Genomic DNA, 24,353 nt, shown 5'->3' with positions numbered 1-24,353 from the left:
TCTGTGTCACAGTGTCTGGCATATCACTGTTGCTCACCACTATAGAGGGAATAAAGGGAGACAGGATAAAAGCAGGCGAAGACCCAGATCACCGACTGATTCCTCTTGGGCGTGATGGAGCTCGGGAAAGAACTAAGCTAAGCTCCAGGCCCAAGAGTAAAGGCACAGCCAGTCAGCGCGGGCGAAGAGAAGTCCATCACGGCACGGAGCTGGCCAGCTAAGCCCTCCTTCCAGCCCGCCCTCCTGCTCCTCTCAGAATGCTTCTGTGGACCCACCCGCCTGTATTGCACACCTTTTTGATATGTGCCCTAAGTCCCGTCCAGAGTCTAGGTCTCAAGAAGTATTTGCTGATGGACTTAATTACTTATTTGACAGGCGGCAAGAGCACATCCTGAAGTGTCAATTAAGACCTGTGTTAAATCAACTGTACTTCGATTTTTAAAAACAGAACAGGGAAGGAAAAGAAAAATGGCGTGTGTTTCTGACCGTCTGTGGGTATGAGGCACTGCGCTGGCCACTGTGGGCCAGCAGAGAGAAGGCATTGTTCTGTGCCTGCAAGGAGCTGACCGTCTAGCTGGGGAGAAGACAGAGCATGCAGGCCACGTTAGGGAACGAGATAGCAGATGTGAACGTGTCACAAGGCAGTGTGTGATTAATTGGCAGACAAGGAGCTCAAGAATGTGGTGGGGATTGAGCCAGATAATGTATGTCCAAGTGCCTCAGCCCTTCAGCACTCCTGACCCCAGCCAGCCCTGCCGTCCGCCTCTCTCACACCCTGTTGATCCACCTCATACAATGAAGGTACTCAGCCAGTGCAAAGCCCCACATGCCCAGGCCCCAGCCCACCTCCCAGCCCCGTGTGCCCCCCAGCCCTTCAACCCAAAGCTGCAGAGATACCGAAGTGAACTCCCGTCTTACTTCTGTAGCGCCCACCTTCCTTCCTTGTCCAACCTTGTCCCTCCGTTAAAACCTTCCTTTTCCTTTAAAATTCAGCCTAGAGTTCCTCCGTAAAGCCTGCTGAGTCTGCAGGCAGAGCTCCTTCCACGTGCTAGGCGGCAATGCTTGTGTGCTTCTGTCCTGCGAGGGATGTAAACTCCTGCCGCAGGGACAGTGACTTTTCCCTTCATACTTGGAGCACCTGACATGCTGTCTGACATGGAGCACATGTCCCTTAAGTGTTTGTCATTGACTGAAAGGACTTAACACATTGGAAGGACTGAGTAAACATCGGTTGGCTTTGCACGGTTAAGACATAAGTGCTATGAGTGCAGGAGAGGGTGACATGCCCGAGTGGTCCAGGGAGGCTCCGTAGAGCGAGAAGGGAATATTGAACTGAACCTTAGCGGTTTTGTACACCTAAAACGGGCAAGGAATGAGAAGGATCCCGGGTGGAGTAGCTCAGTGTCTGTGGCTGCTGGCAACCCAACTGGCCTCTCAAAACAGAAAAACAGACCAGCGGGAGGGAGCCCCGCAGAGTGGGGCGGTGGAGGCAGCCAATTTTAGTTGGAGCAGAGGGTTTACCTAAAGGAAGTCGAGAGAATGCCCTGGAGGAAGTTTGGACTTAGGTGGAGGAAAGACCTCAAAAGCAATGGGCTATCTTGCTGGCAGCGGACGCCCTTTGTTACTTTTGAAAACCATGGTGACTTGATCAAAGTGGTGTTGAAAGTGGGAGCTGCCCTGTGGCCCTGCCTTCATTTTATACCGCAGCCAGAGGCCCAGGTGGTGACCAAGATGCTTAGCCTCCAGGTGTGAAGCCCCTCTGCTACGCAGAGCCTCACCTGGAAAGGCTGGACTTTCTATAAACAAAGGTTTTCCTTCTGACGCTGCCCTTGACCTGGCTCTGAGCTGTTGATTCTTTGGGTCCATTCAGCTCTGTCCTGTCCTTCTACCCTCGTGACTGGCAATGACCCGGAGAGTGGCAGCACCCCTGCAGCAGGTGGCCTCCAGAGCTGAGTCACCGCCCTGGGAACCGTGCCCTGGCAAACCGGGAGCTCTCCACTTCACCCGGCTCTGCAAGGCTCTCAGGGCACCGCCAGAGCTGCGGAGAAAGCTTTATGCATCTAGAGTGTCACCAAGCTGATAGGAAAGTGAAATAAAGGCAATTGAAGACCAAAAAGGAAACTGTCCTAATGGTAGTTTCTAGCTGGTATCTTTGGCAAAATACAAAGAGTTTTTTTCACAATTATACTTAACGGGCCGTGGTGGTTTTATTTGAACATACCCAAATTATCCATTTACGGGTATCTTTAAGAATGGAATGAAGAGGATTTTAAAACGATGGTTTAAGATTCTGTTAGACCTTGTAAATTAAGAGAGCTTAAGGAATAAAATGATATGAAGAGATACCTTAAGCTGTCAGTATTCTCGGAAATGAGCAAATGAGGTTTAGGGTTTTTTTAAGTTTTTCTTTATCATTCACAGATACTGTGATGGCTGTGGTTTTTAAAAAATTATGGTGCTTTTAGTTCATCCCAGAGAAGATAAAAATGTAGTGTTGTTCTTGAAAGGAGGGTTGTTTTTTTTTTTGTTGTTGTTGTTGTTGATGTTTTTTTGTTTTGTTTAAGTCTGGCTTGTTTACTACACCAGTGAATAGAGACGACCTCAGTCTAAAAAAACAAGTTAAGTCTCTCCTCGCCTGGCAAAATAAGCCTTTTTCAAGTAGCAAAAGAATCGCAAGTTTGATCACCAAGTCGTCATTTTAGCTGATTAGATTTTACAGAAGACAAAACAGGAGGCTCTCTACATTTTCACAACTGAATAGCTCTTAGGAAGTACTCCCAGCTTATTCAGTTCCTATAAGGCCGTAACAAGTCTGGTGACAATTAATCAGACAGTTGCCTGAATGCGAATGCTCTGTGTGGTTAACTGTGCTGTGGCCACTGTGAGCTTTCAGAATCGGAGAAAACGGCATCACATCTCTTGCTTTTTGAGTATGCAATTCTTTAACTTAAAAAAAAAAAAGCTTCATTTTTTTTTTTAAACTTCACACATCATGTGCCCAGCTATTCTCTGCAGCTGAAGTGTCCCTGAAGGCAAAAACCGCAGTCATTTTCTTGGGCAAATGGTCTTGAGCGCTGGGTTTTTTCACATGCTCTGACCACCCTGGCGCAGTGTTCAGCAGGGCCGGGGAACTCACTACTTAGTTGCCAAAGATGCTGTGAGCTGTGACCAGGAAGTTGGGTTTTCTCTGTTATCATCTTGTTTACTTTCCGTGAGCCACACAAAACTATGGACGGTCCAAAGTGTTCCCAGTTTCTCGAAGGCAGGAAGAATTAATGCAGCTTCTACCAGCAACCAGAGCCATATCCTGATTCCTACAACCTTTATGATCTCAGATCAATAAAGGCCAAATTGAAATGCATTTGGAAGTTAGAGGTCAGTTGATTCTAGAATCCATGCCAGTCGAAAGAATCTCTAGACTCACTGGTTTGGGCGTGCAGTTTGGAGAGAGGATTTTAAAAGGAGGGCAGCTCTATTCTTTGTTTTTTGACCTGTGCTGGGAGGGAGAACTAATCTGCTTTGGGAGTAGAAGTTGCAAAAAAGCCAATCCCAGTGACCATACAGAAAGATTAATGAGCACTCGCCCTGGACTCGGCATGCCCGCCTGCACGGAAGCCGGCAAAGGGTGCCAGCCGGACAGCATTGAAGCATCAGAGCGTCAGAAGGCTCTTGAGAAGCACTCGGGCCCTGAGGGGTTAAAAAGGCAGAGACAGCCAGTCAGCAGGTGCCCGCCGGGCATGGATTTGTGCATCCTGCCCTTCTGAAGTCAGAGCCAAGCAACGTTCTTCGTGGTTTTGAGTGATTCACGATGTCTCTCTCTTGTCAGGGCCACTTTCCACTCATGGGCTTACGACTGAAGCCCCTTAGGAGCAGGCCAGAGTGGAGCCCAGCCTCACACCTCATGTCACATCGGAGAATCATTTTAGAGCACAGGGGAAACTGTCACAGACAGCTGCTTGTTTCAGAGATGAGACTGAAGCAGGGGCCGTGGTCGGCCGGAGGTCACGGTGCGGGGAGCAGAGGTCGGTGGGAGCCGGGCCGCCCTCCTCTGACCACACAGCTCCTGCCCCAGCCTGGTGGGAGAAGCTGCTGCCCTTGGACGATGCTTAGAAAATGGCTTAGGTCAGAAAGGAGAACCTCATCTGTACAGAATGAAACAAATCAGTTACTTGTGTAGACAGCTTCCGCCCAGCCTCCTTTGTCAGCCTGGTGAATTTATTAGCTCCTGGGCTTCCAGAAATAAGAATAATAGTATTTCTATCTGTGTGCCGAAATGGGAGACTCGATAGACCCTCTCTCTCTTTTTCTTTTTTTTGGATGAGAATTAGCTTATTTCACGCTAGTTCTTAATAAAACAAACGTCGACTCCTTCCCACAGGAGACAGAATTGAGCAATGTTCTGAGAGCACACTGTGCTCCTCGAGGCACTGAGTGAATGTCATGTTTAGAAGATGCTCTAGAAGCTTGCACGTGTCTCCTGGGTATAGAGTGAAGGGCAGTGGAGACAGGGCAGAGAAGCCGCCGCTGGAGGAGCAGTGACTCACCTTTTCTGCTTGGCCAAGGACTGCAGGCCGGGCCTCGAGAAGCCCACGGGAAAGGACTCGGTTCCCCGTGAGCCCCGGCATGAACCAGTGACCCCTGCTGGGCCCACGTGCCACCATGTCCTCCGACACCCCCCCCCCACCCACTTCCGTGTCCACAAGAGCTGCAGAGAAGGACATGCCAGGTCCCTAGCTCTCTGCCAGCGGCTTCCCTGATCCCCTAGGAGGACGATGTCACGTGTCTTTGTATAAGGACAACACCCTGAACCAAGAGATGGATAGAGTTACTCATCTGAGGAGGAAAACCCAGTCAAAGGAAGTTTCCCACCCAAGGCCTCGGTGGTGGTGGGGGAGGGGGGGCGGGGCGGGCAAGGGGAAAGTGCTGCAGGGTCCTTTCAGGTGGCACGGAGGCAGCTGTTACGGATCGCTTTGTTGTGTTAACTGCGCGATGCTTTCGTTAACTAAACATGTCAGAAGTATCAATGAAGCATGCCCGACAAGATATTTTCGTGGGAGGAGCTGTCCCGTAGTGCCAATAACAGTAAGTACCACCTTCCGTCCTCCCAGCCCTGGGAGACAGGGCGGAGGGCAGTCAGCTTGTGTTTAGCTTCTGAGCATGATTTTATGGGACGAATAACAACGTTTTCCTCCCCATCACCTATATTGTCTTCATCCTTAAGGTAGACAATTTATTTTAAAAAGAGGCGGGAAGAAGCGTTGGGCCGTGTCCCTGCCAGCTTTCCCGGGCATCGCACTCCAGGGCGCTGGGCCATCCCTCCATGTGCTGCACACAGAGCTGGCCCCAGGGAAGGCCTGGACGGTTGTTTAACTTACGTCTGCCTCGGATTTTTTAAATACTGGCTTTATTTGTATGGGCTTAAAAAATTATAATCTAGCAAATGTTTCAAATTTAAGCCGTGGGTAAAGTTTTCCTAGCAGAAGATTACACGGTAAGCTGGAGAAACGGAATAGAAAGCCGCATGGGGTTCTCCTTAAGGTTTTTGTATTCTCATGGGACTCGAAGGCGCCTCGGGCCTCCAGAGACGAAGGGACTGGGGCGGAGGGTGTGGAGCTGCCCCTCCCCGAGCGTCCTGCGCACCTGCAGAGGGCAGCATCTGAGCTGCGCAAGCGCTGCATCTCCAGCTGATGTAACCCAGCGCCCCAGATGCCTGCATTCCCCACAGACAGGGGTACCCGTATACCCTATTCATCAAGGCATTCTGAGAAAGGGGCTCCCAGTCTCTCTGGGGAACCCAGGAGGAACCGACCACCCCAGTATATTCTTGCCCACCCCTCTGCGGACGTGGAGGAAGCTAGGAGGCCCTGGGAAAGCTTATTATCCTGACCCCAAAATCTGGTGCCTCACCTGTGGGCCCCATAGCCCCTAGAGTTTCCCCTGTCCTAGAACCTAACCCACTGCCTGCTTGTCTGGACGCCTGCTAGCCTGCTGAGGCCGTGAGGACTGGCGCCCTGTCTTGTTCACTTTGTGTCTCCAGCATAGTGCTTCCCATCTAGCAAACATCTGTTTCTTCTGTTCTTCATAAATTTCATGTGTTTTCTCATCTCCTGCCACCTCAGATCTCAGTTAACTTTCAATACTGTGTGAGGGTGCGTGCGCGAGGAATACATACGTGAGCTCACGCCCACACACACACACACACACACCCCGACTGCAGTCCTGCGTTGCCTCAAATCCCTGCCAGTCTAATTTCCCAAAGGCCCCAAATGCAGTGGCATTCCCCTGTTCTCACTGATTTCACCTCCCTGCTACGTTTAACAATGCTAGCATCCCCTCCCGGAAACCCCCTGTTCTTCCACTTGCCCATGTCACACCTGTGGAGCCCAGCTCAGGCCCCTTTCCTCTTTGAACCACCCCCGCCCCCGCCCCGGCCAGCCCCACACTCATCCAGCCCTAAATGACTGCTGTGCTCTCCTCTGCGTGCACCCTGCAGCAGCTTACCTGTTCTGTGTGTTAGACGTCGTTCCACAGTTAGACTGTAAGGTCGTGTGCAAGTGCATAAGCTTGCATCATCTCCTTACCTGGTTTTCTAGTGTCTAGCCCAGTGCCGGGCTCTTAGGAGGCAATCAGTGAGTGCCTGCTGATTGATTTTGAAGCACCTGTCTTTATCATTAGTACTGAGAAGTGACTCGTGGCTCTGTAGCACTGCTGTTGTTAATCAACCTCAATGAAAGACATGACTGTCCCAGCCCCTCCCTCGGACGTGGCCCTAAATTCGCCCCCATACAAGCCGTTTTCCTGTGGAGCCCTTGTTCCATCCTATCGTTATCTGTTTATTTGTTTACTTGCACTGGACTCACCTGCCTTGCTTGCTCTCGTGTCCTCTGAGCCTCATTCAGCTCCTGCTACGTTGGAATCTCGGTGAATCTGTGATGCGTGAATAGATGGCGGGACATGGTTAGAATAGCCTCGTCCCAGTGTCAGATTGTATCTGTCTTCTCTTCTCTTGGACTCCCGACTCCTTGCTGCAGCATCCCTTGGCTTACGTGCTACCCTTTCCCGCCAGAGAAGCCCCCAGCCCCACAGGTTCTGTGTACTGATGGCCAATATTATTTCAGTCTTTCACACCAACTTTAACATATTGATTATGATGCCTTAGGAACTGTTATCCAGAATGTTAGATGAGCCATCCCCTCCTGGGGAAACTTGGGGGTGATGGGGTTAGTTGACATTTATTGAAGGTCTGTGTACCTACCGTGTGTCTTATTTGAGTTAGTTATATTTTCACAACTCTGAGAATTAACATTATTATTTTCACTTTATAAATAAAGAAACTAAAGCTCAAAAGGGTTAAACAGTGTGTCCAAGCTGTGTAACAGGTGACAGAGGGAGAATCTGAATCCTGGTCTTTCTGATCTCAAAGCTCATACTGCTCGTCTCTCTGTTCCCAGTTAAATGGGCCACTAAATGGGAGGTTGCTTAATAGTACTTTAGGGTAAAAAGGCAGTGCCTAAGTGCTAACCTCAGATAAGCTAATGCTCATGAGGAAAGTCAGAGATAAGGGAAAGATACTCATTGGCAGGTTGATTCTAAGCAGGGATTGACAGAGGTCAGCTTCTAACACCTTAAAAGTTCAAAAGGGTGACCGCTGAGCACCTAAGAAGACCACCTTTGGGGGCTCTGTGACAGGGGGCTGTCAGTGGAGAGTGTAGGTTGACCCCTGACAGCCCCCGCCAAGGAAGCAGCAGGAATCCCGTTAGTGAAGCGAGCTCACTGGCTCTCGCTCTCCCCTTCGGTGATGGGCTCAGTACAAGCCTCAGCGCCATACTTAGATGAGAGCAGCCGTAGAAGGCACAGACTTCCAGTGCTCCTGGGAAGTTATGGGAAGCTGAAAATGCCTCTGTCAAGCCTATATCCTCATAATTAAGAAACCTTAGCACCAACTCATAGTTTTCTTGACCACACCTTTTTTGTGCTCTGGTCTCCCCAACTGCAGATGATGTCCGTGCATCTAAGTCTTAAGAGGCTGCAGGCACAGGTCCCAAGTTCCTCAGAGAAGTGACAGCAAGGATGGAAGAAGCATAGTGCAGAATTAGGCTTTATCACATGCTTTTACAAGAAAAGGTTAATTGAAGGAGGACTTCCCAGCAGCTTAAATGAACTATTGCAAAGACTTTTCCAAAGACTGAAAAGCTCCCAGAACACAGCAGACTGGCATTCCCCACAGTCTGATGCACGTCTCAGCCACTGTCAAAAAGGGAAAGAGCTCCTCTCTGACTTGGGTTCTATCCTCATTTTTATGATCAGACAATTTTGGAAACACGCTATCATTTTATAACGTTGTTTAAATATTCCAGAATTGTGTGTGACTCCACATCGGCTTGAATTGTGTGTGTTTACCCTGATAGATCTCCCTTCCCATGTGTACTTCTCCACTTGCTTGATTTTTTTTAGATTGATTTTTCTGTTGTAAGACAGTACTGAATATACCTGTTGCTTTTCTCAACCGTTTCTCTTACTGGTCAAGATCCTCTTGAATTTCAATCCCAACTCTGAAGAATCTTCCTAACATAGTACGGCCCTGTTTTGACGGCATCTTGAAGCGCCTGAGCACAGTCCCGCTCAGTAGCACTCGGCTGAAAGGTCACACCTGTAAAACCAGGTCTGACGCGTCCGCTGATGAGCAAGCCTGCTCTCTGGCCTTGGCGGTGTTTAAGTTCCTCCTCCGAGGGGTTGTAATCATTAACTTAGACATTTCAATAGGCAGTCACTTGACAGGACAGACTTTCCTGCATGGCACTGCTGAGTCACTCAGCCTCTCGCTGGCAGAAACGTGAGCGTTTGAGAGCCAGGCCTCCCTAAGAAACCTTCCTTGGAGCTGCTCCGAAGCCCTCCCAGGAGCTGGGCAGGCCCCGTGTGCGGAAGACTCGAGCGTTCCCTCGAACAACCAGTTTTCAGGAACGAAGACCTCGACGACGTGGGCTCCCGCTCCTGTGATGTGGTGAAAGGTGCTTTCCACCTTTAAAGTTAGACCACATAGGAGAGAGTCACCCGGATCCTTTTCTAGATTGTCCTCCGCCTGATTCCCAAGCAGGAAAAGGGCAAATTTACAGACTCGTGCTGCCCTCTGCTGGCCCTCTGGAGTCTGTGCTGCTGCAGCAGGAGGTTGCAAAACCAGTTTGGGAAATAGAAGCCTCGTGTGCAGGCTGCTTTCATGCCTTTCTCCGTGACTGGAGGTATAGGGTCCATACAGTGCTTTATTTCACAAGACGTCTAGCTGAACACACCTTAAGGGGCTGTGAAACGCACGCAGCCACACCAGCTTCACACAGAGAGAACTCCAGCTTGAGGGGGTGTGTGCCGCTCGCTGGGCAGGAACTTTCCCAGCCTGTGTGTCTTAAGCAGGAAAGAGAAGGTGCTCCTTTTTCCTTCTAAAAAATTCATCTCTTTATCACACTGGTGGAGTAACGAGAGAAAAAACTGACTTTGTTTCCTCTGTCAACTCTGGGATGTTTCCTAAGGGCTCATATACTGTCTTTTAAATTCCAGGTGCTGACCTTCTGAACAAATGCCCCCTGAGGATTTCTGTGCCTGGAAAATATCTGTCTGCAGATTTCTTTGACACCCTATGTAAGTAGAGGCTTGTGCTCAACACTCAGTCTCACGGGAGCTTTGTTTTATTTTGTTCCTGGAGGATCCCCCAGTGAGTTTTTTTAGGTGGTCATCAGTGTTTGATCTCGGTTTTTTTTCTCTAAAACACTCAACTTCCAATTTAGTATCAGAAAAAGTATAACACGAACTTCTGCTTAAAATCAAGGGTATGGATCCCATATTCAGGTCTCAGAATGGGAAGAGGAGAAGGCAGAAAATATTAAAACCACTCACTTTGGTCAGTTCAGTTGGAGATGCCATTTGTAGATCTGAGGGCATCTTTTCAGGGTTTAGTATTCGTCAGACTCCTCTGTGGTTAGCGACTGTGGAATGTGCCCCGTACAGCTCAGGGTGTGGGCGCGGGATCCGGGAGCCCTTCCGTTTGGGAGCCGTGACAGATCTCTCAGCCACATCTCTGCTTATAACAGGCTGAAGGAAAACCGATATCTTATTTTTATCATTGTAACCGGCATTTATTGAATGTGTACATGTGCTATTTCTAGTTCCACTTGCTTCTCCTTCTCTGTCTTAATTCTCACAACAACCTTACGTGGTAGGTCTTGTTATTACCCTGATTTCACAGATGAGGAGACTGAGGCACAGAGAGTCAAGTAACTTCCCCCAGTTTGTGCGGGGAGTGAGTTCCAGAACTTGACGTTCCAGCCCCAGAAGTCTGCGTTGGACCATCCCACCAAACTGCCCCATAGAAACGGGCAGCTTTGGAGGACGAGCTGGCGGGCTGTATTTGGAGACAGTGTTTTAGCACTGCCACAGGCCCATGCAGGAGGGGGCTGCTGGACTTAAAAAGGCTTGAGCTTGCTTAAGACTAGTAGGAGAACAAGGCTTTAGAGACGATGTGACTTGCTTATGGTCACTCCGCAAGTCAGAGTGTGGCGGAGGGTCTGGGACCAAATCCTACCGGTTTCCAAGTTTTCTCCTTCCTCTGGGTTGTTAGGTGCCGCTTCTGCTGTTCGGGACCAAAGCTGGTTTCAGTGGTTTGCTCATGTGCTTATTGACGAAACCCTGCACCTCAGAGCCCGTTTATGTTCAGAGGTCCACGTGGCCATGTGAAGATTGGCCGTTACAGTATCTGTAAAGCACCAAGCAGCGAAGAATGGTGAGTAAGAGCCTGAGCCTGGAATCAAGCGGAGTAGAGTCTGAATCCTGGTCTTGCCATTCCTAAACTTTGTGACCAAGAGCAAGTGCTGTACCCTCGCTATGTCTCTGTTCCTTCACCTGAAAAATGGAAGTAACGCCACTAGCCTTGTAGGTGGTTGTGAATGATGAGAAAATGCATAGAAAGCACGTAGCACAGTGTTTGGCACAGAGTAAGTCTTCCAAAAATGGAAGCTGTTATTATTTATCAGAGTACCTTCCCGTCCGCTCCACAGTTCATGTCGGCCTTCGCTCTGAAACGGCACTGCAGCGTCCTGATCCATCTAATAAAACAATGTTTGTGTGTAGTGCTTTTTTAAAAATGACAGTTGTTGCCATACACGGAATTCCATATGCCTCTAAGAACCAGTGCAGGATAGGAATTTGTGTCTCCGTCCTCTAGATCGGCATGCTGAGGCTCGGCAAAATTAAATGATTGCCCAAGATCCCGCAGCCAGTCAACAGCACAGCCAGCGCTTCAGCTTGGAGCCAGAACTCCAGATCCTGCGCTACTTATTCATCTGCTTCCCGTAAGAAAGTATTCATTAAAGGCACGTAAGTCAACAGAGAACTACTCCCCACCGTACGGTCCAGCACCTTCCAACCGATAACAGTTGCATCTTTAGTCTGGCCTGAATATTTGGGTTAGGACTCTTGTATCCTGAAGTCTGTAACGTTCTGAAGCTACCTTCTTTAAAGACGCGTCATAGTCAGATACTGTCTCCTTGTGAAATATCCTCACGCCCCAGGGGACGTTATCTTAATCCAGTTTGCTCGTGCAAGAACAGACTGGCATTTCACTTCAAGGAAAGACAACGTGTTTCCACTGTTCCGCTTTTGCCACACAGGAGTTACCGGTGTGGCTTATTGATTCACATCTCAGGCTCTAACTTTCCTATCAGATCTGGAAGAAAAAAAAAAAAGAAAGAATGGCAGCTTGCTCCAGAACAGCATGAAGTAAGGAATCGCAGGTGGGATTTTGAAATAGAAACACATTCTTGTAGCCCCTGTGCTGAGAGACACCAAGGAGGGATTTTGTTCTTGAAACGTGAGCACTTTAATGTGGAGGTGGAGAGTTTAACAATGTTAAGTGTGTGTTCTGTGTGTAAGAAAGAGTTGTTAAAAAATAACATTCCTTTCAAACGATGCAGTACCTTAAAACTGTCAATGGTTAAAATAGAGACACCCTGAGTTACAGAAGTTCAGCCCTGCCGTCTCCTGCCCTGAAAATACAGAACAATCAGGTTGATTGTTGGAGGTTGGAGGATGGGGAGGAGTGGAAACATGCTGATGTTTACTGAGTAAGATCTTTCCTTGCAGTTGACTGTCACTGAAAGACTCAACAAAGTAAGCAGAGGGCTTCCCTGGTGGCGCAGTGGTTGAGAGTACGCCTGCCGATGCAGGGGACGCGGGTTCGTGCCCCCGTCTGGGAAGATCCCACGTGCCGCGGAGCGGCTGGGCCCGTGAGCCATGGCCGCTGAGCCTGCGCGTCCGGAGCCTGTGCTCCGCAACGGGAGAGGCCACAACAGTGAGAGGCCCGCGTACCGCAAAAAAAAAAAAAAAAAAAAAAAAAAAGTAAGCAGATACCACGTGCTGTCATCCTGTTTACCTATGTACGTCCTGGAAAGAGAATGAACGAGCCCCTGTTAATTTATCAACTGTTTTTTTCTTTTTCACTTCCTTACTAGTGAACAATGCGATTTTTTTTCTCTGTGTTAATTTGATAGCCAGTCTGCCCACGCAGACCGCTTTGCAGGAAACCGACCTCTTGCTGGACGATTAAACACAAACAGAGGCCCAACTCAAGATCTCTACTTCACTGTATTTTGTTTAAGTCATTTCACAGTCACCAACTAAATACCTCAGTTTCCCCCCAAGGGCTTACAGACTTCAGAGAAGTATACTACGTGACTGATCCCTGTGCTAGTAATTACTCTTTGTCTGCTGAAAATGCCTCCTCGTGTGAAGAGACATACATGGGAAAGAATATATCCACCTTCGTTCTTCTGAATTTTTTGAAAAACATACTTAAAGGATAATACAGAAAACTTACCATATCTCTTTGTTTCTGCTCAGGTAACAGAACGGTATGGTTGTATATATGTATGTGTGTGTGTGTGTGTGTGCACGCATATATGTGCATGCGTGGGTGTGACATATATTTGATGTATAAGATATGTATGATCTTATCAGTCATAAGTAAAAGGAAGAAATTCACTCTGCAGGGAAACAAACAAACAAAAAAAACAACAAAACGAAAAAACTTCTAAGTGGCAGTAAGCAAAAGCTGTAACTAGTCATTTGTAAAAAGTAAGCAGACCTTTTAGTTCTGGATTTTGAATTTTTTAACTAATGAGAACAATCTGGCTGCATCTTGCGTACTTCAGTCATTGTTATTATCAATTACAATAGCATATCCAGAAGGATACAGGGGACCCCTAAATTAATCACAAAATTCGTGAAATAGTTATTTGAGAGTGCCAGTGATTCTTGGCACTTCCTCAATTTTAAATGCTTGAATTTACTATTCAGTTGAAATATTTAACTGCCTGTCACTTGACAAAATATGTGCATTTCTTTGCAGTTAGTGAGCTACTTTGATGAAGTTAGTGATTGCTACCCAGCAATGATTGCTGCTGCAGCCCATAGTGTTCTATTTCCTTATTTAAAGAGATGAAAAAACTAGCCTCGTAGTGGCAGGCACGTGCAGTGATGCTTTTCCATTGTGAAGGGTGAGTCTGCGTTGGGATCTCCTATTGAGGGGTAAGTGGCCAAGCCTGTCAAGGGTAAAAATGGGAATCAGACCTGAGCTGAAGCCTCTGTTCCTCCTGGCTTATATTAACATCCTGCTGAACCCACCTGAAATCCTCAACCACAGGCACATTGTAATTGGCTGTTCTTCCCACAGTCATTTGATGTATGAGGAAAGTTAAAAAGAAAAGCTAAGTTTCTGTTAATTTATTTAAGCAAAGAAAGCAGAATAAATGAACGGTACAGCCAAGAGTAGAACCATTCTCACAAGGTGACGCTATCATGATAAAACCAAAAAAGGGTGGGGAAATGTTTTAGGTAAAAGAAACCAAAGAGTCTTAATGAGTGAACCTCAACGGGATTTGGGGTTGAAAACAAGCCAAAACCACAAAAGAAATTTTTTTGGAGAAAGTGGGAAAAATTGGATATAGGCTACATGTTAGATGATGCTAAGAAATTGTTAATTTTCTTAGGTATGAATAAGATACTGTAACGATATAGAAGAATGGCCTTATATTTTTAGACCTGCTCAAGAAGTTGGGAAAACAATGTCAGGATGGTTGTTGATTTACTTTCAAATGATTTAGCAAAAAGTAGACATATGTTGTACATGTAGATAACATCACTAAAGCAAAAGTGGCAAAAATGAACAGTTATTGAATTTAGGTGGAAGAAATTTAGGAATACATTTATTGTCATTCAAAGTTAATGTATGTGTGAAATTTTTTTCATAACCATTAAAAAAAAAAGAATGCACATCTCTTTAGTTAGGTGTCCCAGATACAGTAAGTATCTTCTTGAATCCCTAGAACCCTGAAGGGAACGGCAGTAGGCTTCCTAATAAAATGATATCAAGAACCACGATGGGAAGGAGAACAGAACTGCAGCAAAAAATAATTTAAGGAGAAGGGAGTGCAGTGAGTGGAGGGGAGCAGAATCTTAAGTAAAGCCAACAAAAATCCTTTGCTCATAGGTGCAATCTGAGGAATTCCATTCTGGAAAAAACATTAGGATCTCATTAGCATCAATATATTACTTTGCCTCTGAGCTATTCCATTGTCCTCCTTAGACCCCCAAATCATAGTCATCCTTTGAATCAAACAAAATTATCTTCAAACGAAAGCACCAGGTTTAGGGAAGCGTTTTCTTGAACGCGTACCAGAGCGCCTGCTTACTTGGTACCATTTACATGTATGTTGTAGCACTTTGACTTATCCTGCACCTGGGCACTCTGATCTGGGCAGCTCAAGAATAAAGAGCCACAGGCACACGCACACGCACACACACGCACACACACACACGCACAGACACACACACACCCCCCACCCCGCATCAGATTTGGTGAGAGCAGCACGTGCACAGAGATTTGCTAAAGCTCGATTTAGACCACAAAGTAAATACCTCACAGCGGAGCTTCAACCTTTTCCTTTCTAGCTTGTCTTATTTATTCACTCTGAAGGAAGACCAGATCCTAAAGCTTCTTCAGGAAGCTGGTTTCACATGGTGGTTTAGATTTAAATAGTGATTGTCTAGCACCATTTGAAATCAGTGTTCTTGGGGGAGACCAGCTGCGCTGCCAGGGGCAAAAGGAACGAATGGGACCAGCCCTGAAGACTTTGAAAGCAAAGACCAGCCGGTGAGGGGAGCCCACCTGGCGCTGCCGCTGCAGCTGATCCATCCTCCCCGCCGTCACCCCCACCCCCACCCCGCCCAGCTCCCTGCCGCCCGCGGTGAGCAGTGGTGTTACAAACAACAGGTTAATTATGCGACGTCTCACTGCTAGAACTTCACACTCATTTGTACAATAAACCTTCTATAGTACTTTTCCTGTAATACAGACTCTGTCGTGCATGGGTTAAAAGGCTGAGTGTGTGGCGGATTTATTAATCTTTGGGCCCTTCCCAACCCTCGCATCCTCCTATGACCCCTTAGAGGATGACTGATTTCTTTTGGTGTTCAGAGTCAATATAATTTTCTAGCACCATCTGAAATCGGTTATAATGATTGGGGAAGAGCACCGTGCCACCGATTAAGAGGAGAAAATGTATTGGTGACCTTTGGAGCCGTGAATAAGAAACAAGAAAACAAATACCAAGGTGGTTTTTCTTCTTTCAGTTTTTGAGTTTCATTGCCCTGAATTACGTGTGTTTTTAGTGCTAATAAATGGTTAATAGCATATTGCTAATGGTTGTATTTTAGAGGAATCCCACAGAATTTGTGGGGATATTTGTTTTGATGCTGGATACCTAGGAAAAAGTGGGTGAAGTGATGCCTCGGGTCACTTGAAAGGCGTAGAGCGGGAGCATATCCCGCTGCGAGCTTGTAGACCTCACCTTCAAACGCTCCCCTGCCTCCGTGGAGTAGAGTGGATCCCGTGGTCCGCCAGGCCCTTTTCTTACAGGGCAGCGCCAGGCTCAGGTGGGCTGGAAGCTAAATCTGACAAGGCGCGGGAGGGAAGATGGCACGGACGACTAGGTTTCTGTGTCCAGGACACGACAAAGTTAACGTTTCCATTCGGTTTGGAAAGCAAGGTTGAAGAAGGCCCCAGGTCACACTTGAACTACTTTCCTGAATTTTACCTTCTTACCCTGGAAGGGAAGTTGTTAGACCGAAAACAACGCCGGGTTTTCTAGGTCCTAGCAGTGGGGTGAAAAGGCGCGGGAGGAGGCTTCCCTGGTGGCGCAGTGGTTGAGAGTCCGCCTGCCGATGCAGGGGACATGGGTTCGTGCCCCGGTCCAGGAAGATCCCACATGCTGCAGAGCGGCTGGGCCTGTGAGCCATGGCCGCTGAGCCTGCGCGTCCGGAACAACGGGAGAGTCCACAACAGTGAGAGACCCGCGTACCGCAAAAAAAAAAAAAAAAAAAAAAAAAAAAATGCGTGGGAGGGAGCTGTCAGCCGCCCACCTCCCAGGGCTCCTCTGCCGCTTCTTTCTGCCCCAGGTACTGATTTAGCCGAAGGTCAGCCAGCCACGCCACCAGCTGTCTCCACGTGCCATCCTGCTGCATGGAAGGGGTCCCTTGGCAAAGTCCAGGCCTTGTCCTTCCGCTTTCCCTCTGGCCTGGAGCAGCTCCGCAGCCTGACGTCAGGTGACAGCTCGCCCTGCTTCCCAAAGCTCAGGCCTCCACCTTCCTACCCTTCCCACACCCGCCCTGCCTCTCCCCACTCCTGCTTATAAGTTGTCCGGGAAAGGCCTTTCACCTCAGGGCTAGGGCTTGGAATTTCTGTCTGCCACGCAAATCAAATGAGACCATTTCGCTTCCTTTTCCGTCCTGTGGTTATTATTTCCCCAGAACTCTGTCTTTTCCTTTCTTACTCTGTTTTCCCTGAGTAACCTTACTTACTCCCCTGTTTCCAGATAGACCTGCTACGTGATGACTTTCCCCACCTAGAGCTCCAGCCACAGATATTTTCCACAACTCCTTGTTTCCATATTTCTAGTTTTTTCATACAAAATCTTTAAGTTTTAAAAGAAAGGATCACGTGTCCATTCAGACAGCGTTACCAGACTTGGCCACCCAATAAGTCACACACGCACACGGGTATTCGGAAGATAATTTGCATGACTCTTCAGCTGGTCAGGTCGGGACCAAGCAGCCACTTTCCCCGCAACCTTCTTCCACGAGGACGCCTTACTCAGGACAGGCTATGGGGCAGCTGTACTTGAACCTTGCCTCCAGAGGGTACAGATAGCTTAACCTGCGGTTCTAAACCTCTTTCAATCATTGTGCCAAAGCTGTGCTCATTTTCATTGCCCAAAACCAGCTCTCGCCGTGGTTAAAGCTGACCGCCTCCCCTGCCCCGGCCTCACCCACACTCTCCAAGCCTTGCCTCTCTTCTGTCTTAACTTCTTCAAAATCCACCCCTTTCTCTGCACCCTCGGCAGCCTCCTAGGTGGCTTTCTTGCCCCACCTCTTAACCTTTAGTCCAGCTTTTGTGTTTTGTCCAGTTATTCTTCTACTGACACGTGACTTTGCTCCCTCTCTGTCTTTCGTGGGTCTCACCCCTGCCTAGGTGGCCACCCTCTTCTCCAGATACCCACCCCCCCCTCCCCTAGTTAGGGCCTGGCTTCTGAGCTCACCCAGCTGCTGCTGCTGCTGACCTGCAGGCACCTGCACATTTCCAAGCGTGTGTGTAATATTCCCTCTGCCCACATCTTCCTCCTCCTTCTCAGCCTGAGAACTCCAGCAATTCTTCAGCGTCAGGCTCAAGTGACTCTAAATCAGATAAGAAACAACAACAATGATGACAATAGTAACAGCTACCACTGAGCTTTTATTTTGTGCTAGGCACTTGCTCAGCATTTTACCTGAATTATCTCACTTAATCTAACTTGCAAAATAGTCCCGTGAAGTAGGTATTAATTCAAATTTCTGCACGTGAGAGAACAAACAGAAGAATTAAATAATTTGTCCAAGATCATGTAACTGTAAGGTTTTTGCGTAGGAGTACAAACCCAGATCGCTCTGATTCCAGTGCCTGTCTCTTGATCAGGGCTGTTCTCTTCATTGTGGATGTAATCATGGGGCTGCTCGTTTGGTAGACGCCTCTCAGAGAGCCCCCACTGATCCCCACCTATGGGTATTCATGACCTGTGTAGTCCCCTCCTCTTGAGCGTGGGCCGGACCTAGTGACTTGCTTCTTGCCGATAAAATGCAGCAGAAGTGGATGTCCCTTTTGAGATTAGGTTACAAATGGACTGTGATTCTTTCATGTTTTTGCATGTGCTGTCTGTCTCTCTCTCTCTAAGGAAAGACACCTGCCACGTTGGGATCTGCCCAGTGGAGAGGCACATCTGGCAAGGAATTGATGGCTTCAGACAGTAGCTCATGAGGACCCGAGGCCTTCCAAGAGCCACATGAGTCAACTTGAAAATGAATCCCCCTGCAACCAGCCTGGGGATGACTGCAACTGCAGCCAAACCCTTGACTGTAGCCTATGAGAGACCCTGAGCCGGAGGACCCAGTTAAAATGTGCCCGGATTCCTGACCCACAGAAATTGTGACATAATACATGTTTGTTGTTTTAAGCCACTGCATTTTGGGGTTATTTGTTATGCAGCAGTAGATAACTATACAACTCAAAGTACTCATGTCTAGACTCAAACTTTCTGCTTACAGTACCTAACTTTTTAGATAAACTTTTTGTTGGAATAACTTTAAAGAAAAGATGTACAAAGAAGTTTTCTATCTCTCACCCTCTGTTACATTGTATGTAATCATGGTACATTGTCAATACTAACAAACCAACATTGGTACCTTATTGTTAACTAAATTTCAGACTTGATTCACATCTCACTAGTTTTTCCACTAAGGTCCTTTTCCTATTCCAGGATTGGGGTCATATTTGTAATAGCCTAATAGATATCACACCCGATAACTCTTTGTGTAGAGAAAGAGAGATGAAATATATATGTGTTTGCTAAAATTTGGGAGACCTACCCATAGATAAGAAAAGAATATTACCAAAGTCTTTAATCAGGGATCTTCTTTATAATTATTTGGAAAAATAACCATTACATTACTTAACTGAAAACTATTATGTGAAGTTACTGAGGGGAGAGGTGGGAGTGGCTCCAAGTAATAAGTGATAAGGCCCTAACAAGTCACAAATACTTTAAAAAAATAAAATATACCTTTCTAAAAAGCAATAATATTTTAATAAACTAAAACTTTTAGAGTTTTCATTTATTAATAAGCATGTCAAACACTACAAGATTCACCAATGCTTCATTTGCCTTATGATGTTTGTATAAATTAATTTTTATTTATATAATATGCAAATACCTAATTTGCTTGTAACTATTTAAATGGCAACTATTCAACTAAAAGTACTAATCTGCGTTTTTCTTCATTCCTGTGCAGTGTGATACTGGCAAGTCACTTGGTCTTTCTGGGTTTTTCTTTGGAATGAATTTATATTGCTAGAATTTTACCACAAATCAGTCATGCACTACAACCACTTAGTAGCTGTAAACATTTTGCAAACAAAACTCTGTGTACAAAGTTTAATAAAACTAACCACTCTCTAATTGCTTAAACATTTAGCTGCATTATTTTGTAGCATTGTTCCAAGTGATTCTTAAAGAACAATCCACATAAAAGTAAAACTTTTAGGAAAGAATGAGTGATGTTACTTAAAGGAGAAAAGACATCCCATTTTTACATACACTCTCATGGTTGAGTTTTTTTAGTAGGGTGTATAAATGAGGACATCAAGTGACTTAGGAGAAAATAACAAGCACAGCGAAGCTTTGGATAGATCCTAAAAAGCTATTAAGTGAGATAGGATTTTTCAGATCTTCTTGGCGACCTACCAAAAACCCAAATAAACAAACCACTAAAAAATAACAACAGAAACAAATTTGAACTCTGAAAATAATGCACTCATGAGACCCCAAGTCTTAGTGGCCAAGGTTTGTTTCTTGGCTTGTCTCTTAAGGATCAAGCTCTTCTTTGTGGCCAGAATGACTTACCTGATTTTCAGTAATTGACTATTGAATAAAACAGACAATAGAAGATGTTGCAGAAGGACGGGATGCCAAAGAATGAGAAATAAATATGATTGGGAAAAAAAGGAGCAGAATACAGTGTAACCTCATTCACAAGCCGTCACTTCCCAGAACTCTGAATTCATTAAGTTTTCCGCACTTCTCTACTCTGAAAGTGTCAGATGACAAGAAAGCAAGCTGTTAAGTTTACTGAAGAACTGCATGCATAAATATTTCTAATATTATATTTTGAGGTTAGTACATAATTCATTTCTGTCTAATGTGCCTAAAGTGTAATCTTGGCTATGCAGGGTGATGACTGATCCTCAGAAACCGTGGAAACCATAAATCATCGAAGGCTTCAATCATATTCATCGTCCTATGCTTACTAAAGCCAGAAGGATGTAGAAATATGTTGCAGAGACTTTGTAAACAACTCTCCTTTAGCCAAAAATAAAATCTGTATGCTCTATAGACAGAATCCATATTCTTTATATTTTATTACTGAGATACAAGTCACCTAACATAAAGTTCACCATTTTAACCACTTAAAGTGTACAATTCAGTGGCTTTTTGTACATTCACGACGTTGTGCAGCCTTTACCACTATCTAATTCAAGAACATTTTCATCACCCCCAAAAGAAACTCCGTAGCCATTAAGTAGGCGCGCCTCGGTGCCCCTCTGCCACCGGTCTGCTTTCGGCGGATTTGCCTGTTCTGGGCATTGATCCAAATGGATTCGCACAATATGTGCGCCTGGCTCCGCTCAGTTGGCATCATGTTTTCGAGGCTCTTCCATGTTGTAGCAGTGTCTGTACTTCATTGCTTTTGTGGCTGAATCACATTCCGCTGTATGGGTAGACCACATTTTGTTTATTTGCCATCAGTTTGATGGGCATTTGGCTTGTTCTTTACATTTTTATTTCTATCAATGGCATACATGTCTATAGACTATCAAGTCAGATGGTGCTAGTCCCACGATAACAATGAGCCATCCTCTGCCCTCCCACAAGCAACCACTTTCAGCCCATTTGTTTCTTTTTTTTTTTTCTTTTTTTTTTTTTTGCGGTACACAGGCCTCTCACTGCTGCGGCCTCTCCCGCTGCGGAGCACAGGCTCCGGACGCGCAGGCTCAGCGGCCATGGCTCACGGGCCCAGCCGCTCCGCGGCACGTGGGATCTTCCCAGACCAGGGCACGAACCCATGTCCCCTGCATCGGCAGGCAGACTCTCAACCACTGCGCCACCAGGGAAGCCCTCTTGCTTTACTTTTAACTCTCATCCTCTCCCCCCCCCTTTTTTTTTGTGCCCATCCTTCAGTAGTTTCCTAAGAAAGGATGACCAGGAGGTAATTTTTTGAGGCTTTTCATTTTACTCTTATATTTTATTGATAATTTGACTGGAATTCCTGATTGGAAAACAGACGTTTGTTTTCTAGCCCCCCGTGTTGCTGATTAGCCTGATACAATGCTGATTTCTGGCTCCTTTTCTCTGGAAGTTTTCAGGAGATTCTGTTTCTCCCTTGTGTTGTTTAAATTTCATCATGTGTATGATAGAGGTTTTGTTCATTTATTTGACCAGGTATTTAATATCCCTTTCATTCTGGAGGTTTATTCTTTCAACTCTCAAAAATATTTCTGTTATTTCTTAGGTAATTTCCTTTATTCATTTTCACTATTCTTTCTAGAACTGTTATTTTTCCTATACTGGACCTCCTGGACTAACCCTGTGATTTTTCTTATTTTTTCCTTTCCAGTGTCCTACCTTTCTGATCTTGTTCTACTTTCTGGGAAAATTCCCACCTGTATTTTCAAAACTTAATACAGAACTCTTATTTCTGCTAACGTGTTTAATATCTGAGAGTTTTTGTCTGTATTTTTTTAGCCTTTTGTTCCTATTTTGAGGATTCACAGATGCCTCTGAAGATGTTAAATGGTTATTCCCCTGCCCCCTTTTTAAAGGTTTCTGCTCCCTGCATTGTTGCTGTTTATTCAGGTTCTTTGCGTTTTAATTTTTGGTTTTGTCTTTCATGTTAGAGGCTTGCTCAGATGTCTTGTGATCCTTGACTATCCGTTCATATTTAACGATGGGGATCTTAAAACTGTTAGAAACTCTCTATACGTTGCCAGGACTTCCCAACTGGTGGGCTCACCTTAGGGTGGGTGATAGGCAGAATAATGATCTTCCAAAGATATCCACATCCTAAGCCCCAGAACCTGTGGAAATGTTACCTCACATGGCAAAAGGGACTTTGTAGATGAGATTCAGGTTGAGGCCCTTGAGATGGGGAGCGCAGCCTGCATTACCCAGGTGGGATCAATCTAATCACAGGAGTTCTTAAAAGCAGAGAACCTTTCTCAGCTGTGGTCGGAGCCCGTGACTACGGAAGAAAGGTCAGAGAGAGCCCGTGACTACGGAAGAAAGGTCAGAGAGGTGCCTCGTTGCGAGTTTTGAAGGTGGAGGAAGGAAGCCATGAGCCAGGAATACGGTCAGCCTCTGGAAGCTGGAGAAGGCGAGGAAAGAGAATCTCCTCTAGAGCTTCCGGAAGGGAACGCAGCTCTACTGACACTGCTTTTACCCCAGTGAGACCTGTATCAGACTTCTGGCCTCCAGAATGGTATGGTCATAAATTCGCGTTGTTTTAAGCCACTAAGTTTGTAATGATTTGTAACAGCAGCAATAGAAAACTAATATAAGGTGATTGGAAGGACAGTCAGTCAGCTGCTTCACTGAGGATTCCCAGTGTCGTTATTTATAAAGTTTGGGGTGGTTTTTTTTTTTTTCCTCTCTTGGTCTGGTCAATTTCCTCAGAAACGAACCCTTCATTCTCCTGCTGGGGGTCTATCAGTTAGACTGGGTCAAACAGAATCACCGTAGGTTTCACTAGAATAAATTAAGGCATTAGGGCCTTCACAAATGTGGGAGGAGGCTGCTGAGGAAGGGAAGGGCTTGAAAGCTGCGGCTAGAGAATTAGTGAAACTGTCCCTGAAGACTTGAGCCTGCGGCACTGGGGTGGGAGAAGCTGGAGGTACCAGGAAATTCCAAGAAGCCACAGCATCTACCAAAAGAGGCCGCGAAATGGGAGCTTGTGGGGAGAGATCCGTGAACCCGCCACAGCTGACCGTTGGAATGATGGCGTTCTCTCCTCTCAGCCGCCCGAGTCTTACGCACGTTCCTCTCACTGGCAGGTTGAGCCTGGAATCATGCCGGGAAAGGGGTTCTGGGAAGCCTGGTTCCCAGCCATAGACAGGCATGGTGATGGCCGTGAGTTGACTGACGGTAGACAGCCCAGCCGGAGGTACATTGTAAGCCAGGCTGCCAGGTTCTGGAAGCTGAACTAAAGAAAACGGCTGGAAGCTGAACAATGAGGAAAGCTCACTGTTCACAAGGTGGACTTAAATCTAACCCTCTTTGTAGTAAGGCACCTAATCCTCCCTTGGCTGCGCCTGAGATTCCTAAGTCCAGAGCTTCTCCAGAGAATGGAATTCGTGTTGGGAGGACGGGAGAGAAGACTGGAGTTTAACTGAGCCCTTACCCAGACTCCCAGTGAGACTGGTTTTCGGTCCCCGTCTTCAGAGGTGGCTGGCTGCAACTCCGACTTTCCCCCGATCTGCACAGGAATCAGATTGCTTCTTGTGGACTTTCTTCTCTGGGGTCTTAGGTTTCGGCCTAAGTTTCCTTACCACAAATCTGTCCCTTCTCTAAGATTTTGTTGACAGCCTCACGGGCTGCTGTCTACTCTCACATTTTCTTTTTCCTTGTTGCTTCATACTTATTTTACCCTTTATCATCATATTAGTGGGATTTCAGAAGGAAGTCAACAAGCCCATGAGTTCACTGTGTTTAACTTGAACGTCTATAAGTTTTTTAAGGAAAATTGTATAATATCGTGCAAAGAGCTCAAAGCCAAGTGGCCTAGGTCTACTTCCAGCTATTTTACCATTTTAAGGAACCACGTTTTCTCATCTCTAAAACAAGGCGGTCCCAGGACTTCCCTGGTGGTGCAGTGGTTAAGAATCTCCCGGCCAATGCAGGGGACACGGGTTCGATCCCTGGTCCGGGAAGATCCCACATGCCACGGAGTAGCTAAGCCTGTGCGCCACAACTACTGAGCCTGCGCTCTAGAGCCTGCGAGCCACAACTACTGAAGCCCATGTGCCTAGAGCCTGTGCTCCGCAACAAGAGAAGTCACTGCAATGAGAAGCCCGTGCACCGCAACAAAGAGTAGACCCGCTCACCGCAACTAGAGAAAGCCTGCGCACAGCAACAAAGACCCTATGCAGCCAAAAATAAATTTATAAAAAATTT

General features: G+C 46.5%; 1 long non-coding RNA gene across 3 annotated transcripts in view; it reads left to right on the top strand.

The window, feature by feature from the left end:
- Positions 1-13,462, top strand: part of LOC309966089 — a 198,599-nt gene extending 185,137 nt beyond the window's left edge. For 2 of the 3 annotated variants that reach the window (XR_014326430.1, XR_014326431.1), the window contains one exon: positions 9,550-13,462. This is a non-coding gene — a long non-coding RNA (uncharacterized lncRNA). The remainder of the gene's footprint in view (positions 1-9,549) is intronic. The other variant, XR_014326429.1, reaches the window with a different exon arrangement.
- The last annotated feature ends 10,891 nt before the right edge of the window (positions 13,463-24,353 follow it).

The sequence above is a fragment of the Leucopleurus acutus genome (genome assembly GCF_964270905.1).
Source record: "Leucopleurus acutus genome assembly, chromosome: 9".
NCBI lineage: Eukaryota > Metazoa > Chordata > Mammalia > Artiodactyla > Delphinidae > Leucopleurus > Leucopleurus acutus.
Note: the sequence above shows the minus strand (reverse complement) of the source record. Positions and strands in the feature narration are given on the sequence as shown.